The sequence below is a fragment of the Triplophysa dalaica genome, chromosome 13, assembly GCF_015846415.1.
Source record: "Triplophysa dalaica isolate WHDGS20190420 chromosome 13, ASM1584641v1, whole genome shotgun sequence".
Taxonomy (NCBI): domain Eukaryota; kingdom Metazoa; phylum Chordata; class Actinopteri; order Cypriniformes; family Nemacheilidae; genus Triplophysa; species Triplophysa dalaica.
In genome coordinates, this window is record NC_079554.1 from 18766808 (window position 1) to 18773284 (window position 6477).

The following is a 6477-nucleotide window of genomic DNA, read 5'->3' on the forward strand; positions in this document are numbered from 1 at the left end:
ATCAGATAATTTGGTCCTTCCTTTTTAATATGGAGCCTGTGTGCACAAACGCAGGCCTCACCGCGTCCCGTGTCTCGCTTTTGTTCAGCATCTTCATATAATGGTTTATTCTTAGTTGAGGGATTCAGACCCAGACGCCACTTACTAATTTGAAAGCACATCCCCTTGCCTGTTTCACGGACGATTGCTTTAGTGGATAATTGGATGGTGAAGGAATCTGTAATGCTCTGTCTTCACCAGACCTCTCTGCTTTTTGCATTTTTAGACTTTTTTGACTAACCTTGGGTCTGCTTTTCATTATAAGGGTCATGACAGAGTATGACATGCTTTGTATGACATGTTATGTCCACCCTAACAAAAATGTTAAATACAAAATGTATAAATATCAATTTGGCACTTTGAAAGTTGTAAGTTTTGTCAGTATGTGTGATAATTGAGAATCGAATTTGCAACCTTTCCACTGCTAACGCAATACTTTATGAACTGGGGGGAAAATTTATGAAAGGGAAATTTCACACAGCAATGACATTTTTTTTTTCTAAAAGGGGTCATAGGGCGCAAATACGTGTTTTGCTGTGTCTTTGGTCTGTTAGAAGTTGCCCATGCATCTATTAAACACATAAAATTGCATAAATTACAGTGTCGGAACAAAGGATCCATTCTATCCAAAGTCAAATGCTCACCCAGACCTTGCTGAAACGCCTTGTGTAACCATACCCCACAAATCTACGACTAAGACCGCCGAAATACGCAAGTAAGGTGGGCGTACCTGTCAGTAAATTTGCTTTTGGAGCCTGATGTTCCAAATATGGTAAGAGGCGTTATATTTCCATCACAAGCTTGCATTTTTCGACCAATCACTACAAACTGGTTAAAAAGAAAATATTTTGAAGAAAGTTGGTCACCAAACAGCATTGGCCTCCATTGACTGCCATTGTATGGACACAAAATCACTGAGACACTTCTCTCTACTGTTCCACAGAGGAAAGAGTCATATACAGATTTTGAATGTTTAATTTTTATTTTAGGGTGTACCATCCCTTTGCATTTGAAACGGATACAATTTTCATTAAAACACAACACAAGCAACACTAGTGCACATATTTTGGGTGGTGCTATTTAATGTTGCAATGGCTTAAATGTGTAAAATATGAGTTAAAATATTGTTTGCTTGGTTAAACAAGTGATTTGTAGTTCTTTTAATTTCCCTGATGCAAAAAAACATGTAATAGTGCTAACCAAATTCCTTCAGTCTCGATTTCTTCGTTGCACACAACGGCTCATCGCACCAAGCATCTTTCACCATCGTGCTAAGCATACCTGGCCTAAGTTTAGATTCCGTCCATGTCAATAAGATCTGACTAAAAATCTCACCTTCAAAAGCTGTCTTTGGCTTTTTGTAAGCGAAGATTCCTGGTTAAAGTTAACAAAAAGGACAGGGAATGCACTGTGCAACCCATCCAGACTGCAAAATATTCTGGGAATTGCTTTAGGCGGAGCACCTTGCTCTTTTTTTCTCCCCCAGGACAAACTTTAGAAGTGTGTTTTCTTTCGCCTTTTAAAAGAAACGGTCTTGTCAGAGGTGTTGAAATACCTCGCATTGTCATGTGCGCTACAGATGTTGGAAGAAAGCAGACAGAACTCGCAGCCGACAGGTATTTATCTTTCTGTGGGGCGGAGATCTTTTGTCAGCTCAAATAATACAGCTGATATCCGTAAGGTTTTTTTCTCCGGGTCGATGTCCATCTGTGATCACTTCACACAACACATTGCTTTTATTGATGATGTGGACCGAATTAGTTTGCGTTCGCAAATTGCACAGTTTACATATTCTCACACGCACCTTTGCTTTGTTCCGGTTCTTTCCTGTGTGTTTCCAATGATGTGCGTAGGCTTCCAGCCATGAAATTCGAAATTGTTCCAAACAAAAGGGATAAGATGCTCGCAGGAGGAACGCGGCGCTGACAAGAATTTTCAGAATAGATTCGAAATAAAACGCTTCGCTATGGTTGACCGGGCACAGCCTGTACAAAATGGAGTTCACCAAGAAGGCAACCGGTGCAAATCAACACCAGAGTCGAGGTGAAATGTTCTGTAGAGGCCAATCGACTTGTTTATTTCCTAAGCCATGTTTTTTAACAGACAGATATGTAAATGTTTACACTCGTAATTTTGACTATAGGGGCGGGGCAGACGACTGGGTTTGGAGCTCCTCCATGGAGCTTTGGAGCTCCTCCACTTGCTTCTCAACCCGGGTGGGTGCCCTCTGCTCGGATGGCGTTCCGTGAACTCAAGGCCCTCGCCGACCGGCTCCGAGAACAGATGTTCCTATTGCATGAGAGGAACAAATCGGTTCATTTGTCATTTTCTTAATCATTGTTACTCCCTTAGATTTCGTCCCCGGAGAGGGGTCACACATCACCATGGAATACACACAAACAGTCTCGATCTATGACGTGTTGACATGTCTTTTAGCTTCAGACTTGAGGTGCGTAAAACACTATTGTTGGGGCAAATTATGGGTTTCGACTGAACGATGACAAGCTATTTGAATCGAGATGTTGTGCAGCATGCGCTTTCAAGCATCTAACGGGAATGTTTAGGGCTATTCAATGAAAACTCGATTTTTACATCTGTCTGTATGAAACACACGTCTGTATGAAGCTCGAGCAGGGGGGGAAGCGCGGTTGAATGTAAACATTAACCGCAAATGCCCTGTCGTCCTTCTCAGGCGAAAGTTAGTCCACTGAAAGATTGATTGATTGATGTTTTGTTTGTTAAAAGGGGAAAAAGCACAGGTCGGAGCTGCGTGACACGAGCCGGGGCGGGAATGACAGATTGTTGGAGGACCGTCCCGTTCGCAACATGTGTTTTTTAATAACGCCATTGTCTAGATGAGTAAGCGCTCATATTTTTATGGATCTCATCTCACGGCAGGGCGATTCAGATCATGTGTGAACGCAATCAGTTCCATCCAACACTGTTTCTTTACACAAATGTGCCTTTCATTTGATCTTTTTCTTTATTTGAGCAGAGGCAGAAGTTTTGAATAATCTCTTGTTTTCATATTTTATGGGATGTGTTAAAATGAAAGCCGTTCTCATTTACGCAAAAGATATTCTGAGAAATGATTCAGTGGTTTTGTGTCCATACAATGGAAGTCAATAGTGTCGTTTGGTTACCAACGTTCTTTATCTTTTGAGTTACAGAAGAAAGTCACGCAGGTTTCAAATGACATGAGGGTAAGTAAATGATAACGGAATTGTTATTTTTGGGTGAACTGTCCCTTTAAGATTGTGTTGAATCCCACTGTATTGACGTTACATTAACAGCTTTTATTTCAAACAGAATTGACATAATAATAAATAAAGAAACATTACCTCTACGCCCTGACAGTAGGAAGAGGTGTTTGTAAGGGTACGCAGCTGCATCCGTATTTTTTGTAAACACATCTGATAATTATGAAAACATTTGAAAACGGGCAATATCAAAGTCCGCCTTCAAAGTCCTCTGTCAATATTATTTCACCTGCTTTGAGTTCAACGAGGTCACTCATGCGCTGGTGAGATTACACTTTTGCATGTATTCTATAGAAAATATGGCAAACATATTGTATTTAGTTTGGAATGTTGGGATACAGAGGTAAAACTTTTTTTTGCCAAAATGGCTAAAATGTAATAATTTTATCAACATATATTTTAAGTTCATCTTTTAAGAAACCTGAACCTCGATTAATTCTTTGAAGTCAGGGCTAGATTTATGGTATTTTTTTTATTCTCTTGCACAACACTTTGATCCAGATGTGTTGACTCGCATTGAACAAAGGTAAACCACACATTTTGTGAGGAAAAAGAAGCAGAAAATTTCAGACAAACCCAGGTAACTAGTTAGATTACAAAAAAATTATACGGGCATGAAATATTGATGCAAAGTAGAATGACTTTATTTGTCATCATTTTACTGTAAGAAACATTAAAGTAGAACATTGTCAGATTCCTTTGTCATTACACATACATGTTTACATTCAAATTTATGCATTTGGCTAATTATATTATTATTTTATTTGTTTAGTGCTTACACAATTTGGATGAATACATTTTATGTGTGTCCTCTTGGGAACGAACCCATGACCCATGGCTGCTAATGCAATGCTCTACCAGATAAGCTACAGGAAACGTTTTGACTACAAAATACTACAACCTTTGCTACAATTAACCATTTTTTTATTGGAATCAACATAGTGTTGCTTATAAAGTGTAGCTTTTTGCTGTTATACAATTTGTACAATCTATTCAATATAGTATTACAAACATTACGGTTAAACTATGGTTAATGTAGCAAAGCCATGGTTAATTGGTGGTTACCGTGGTAACCATGTTGGTTTTAATAATCCAAAAAACCCATTCAGAATAAAGTGTTCCGAAGAGCGCTGTAATGTATTCTGTTGCGTATTTTCTCTCTTTTTAATCATGTTCAAGCATGCAGCATTAGCATTGCATGCAAACCGAACAAGCCATGTCGGCAGCAAGTTCCCCCAAACAATTTAGCTAATATAGGTCTATTAGCAGTGGGTCCCAGCAAAGTCAGTGAGTGTGGAACAGGAAGTGTTAACATCTGGGCAGCTGGCTTATGGCGTGGCAGTGAACGAACTCGCTGTCCTCATCTCATGTCGAGTGAAAACAAACAAAAGTTCCATGTTTTTGCCTGGTCTATCAGAGGTCTGCCGGGCCGAGATAGAACACGCTTCGCCTCTCTGACGTCCGTGCGCTTTCACAGCGTGGTTATTGGGGATCAGGAATGTGCGCTGTTTGTTTGATTTGCATCTTGCTGTGTACCCCGACATGAAACGGAGGCTAATGTGCCGTTGAATTGTCATGCAATGTGACTTGACTGTAAATTGGTCCAGGCTGACCTAGACGCGGATACAACGGATCCTCATAAAAAGGATTATTATGTTGATGAACAGATTTGTCTTGGGTAAATCAAGCGTGACGGTTGTTTCCATTGGTGTAATTTGATTGATAGTAGCATGTAAAATAAGTGCATGTCTAGACTGCTTGGTTAAAATACATTTGTTTGTACAATTGTAGTTACTTTAGTCAACAGTAGATCTGATTCGCAATCTGATGCTTTGCAGGTGATATCAGCGCTGGTAGTCAGGGGTCATAGTTTGGGTAGATTGGGCCCATTTATCCGCTGCTGGTAAATGCTGGAACAACACAGTTTTGCTGCCAGATGACATCTGTCTCCATTGACAACCATTCAAATGGAGACATTTACTCTGACAAAACATTTTTCTACAGACAATCCATAAATTAAACTGCATGTTTCACAACCAACATATCGCTGCTGTCCTTCTGAAACTTTGTATCTCCATATTTCCTGATTTAAATTTTTTGGCATAAATCAATGTTATTAGTCAACCTTGACTAATGTTTGTGACTGGGGTTTGCAAATATCTAACCAATTAAAAGTGTGGGATCATAATTTACTGCCATAGTATGGGAAATAAATGTGAGATGGGATCTGTTTGGTAACTGACTTTCTTCCGAATATCTTCCTTTGTGTTCAGCAGATCAAAGAAATTTATGCTGAGGGTTAGTAAACGATGACAGAATTTTCATTTTTGGGTGAACTGTCCATTTAATGTATACATTACTTAATGTAACAAATACAACCTTATTGTAAAGTGTTATCAATATTTCTTTCTTTATTTTTCTTTAGTTTATATATTAAATGCATGAATATTAATCTGTTTTCCAGGTATTTTAGTCCTCTATTTTACTGCTTCAGCTGTAGATTTCTACATTGAACATAGACTAAACTCAATGTTAAGGGCATTTTTATCATAATAGGTGGAGATGTGTTGTCAACTTTCTTATAATATGATGCACTTTATGATATGTGACCACTAAACCAGTCATAGAGGTCAATTTTTGAAATAGAGATTTATACGTCATCTGGAATTCGGATTACAGAATCCCTCCATTGATGTATGGTTTGTAAGGATAGGACAATATTTGGCCGAGATGCAACTATTTGAAAATCTGGAATCTGATGGTGTAAAAAAAACCGAAATATTGAGAAAGTCGCTTTTGAAGTTGTCAATCAGAGTTGCTGTAGTTGTGAAGGGCAGATGAACCCGAAAACTGAAATTCTAAGCTTTACATAGAGACCGAACTTGAGTGGGTAAAATTCCCAAAGAGCGGGCATCAGCGAGAGATGTTTGTAGGTGGGACACCGGCCATTTTTGTTGGCCATTTGGCAGCATCCTCAAAAAGGTTTTATATATTAACAGTAGAAAATTGACAGAATATCTTCATTGAACATGATCTTTATTTAATATTCTAATTACTTTGGCATTAAAAATCGATCATTCTGACCCATATAATGTTGATGGCTATTGAATATACCCATGGTTATGACTGGCTTTGTTGTCCAGGGTCTCAATACATATCGGTGCATTTACATGTCGAT

At 38.8% G+C, this 6477-nt stretch overlaps 1 long non-coding RNA gene across 1 annotated transcript; it reads right to left on the reverse strand.

Moving 5' to 3' along the window:
* Positions 1–1175: 1175 nt before the first annotated feature.
* LOC130434587 (uncharacterized) lies at positions 1176–3511 on the reverse strand. The gene is made up of 2 exons (XR_008908689.1): positions 3381–3511; positions 1176–2328 (listed from the first exon to the last, which is right to left on the reverse strand). It is a non-coding gene; the product is annotated as an uncharacterized LOC130434587 (long non-coding RNA).
* Between the last annotated feature and the right edge of the window lie 2966 nt (positions 3512–6477).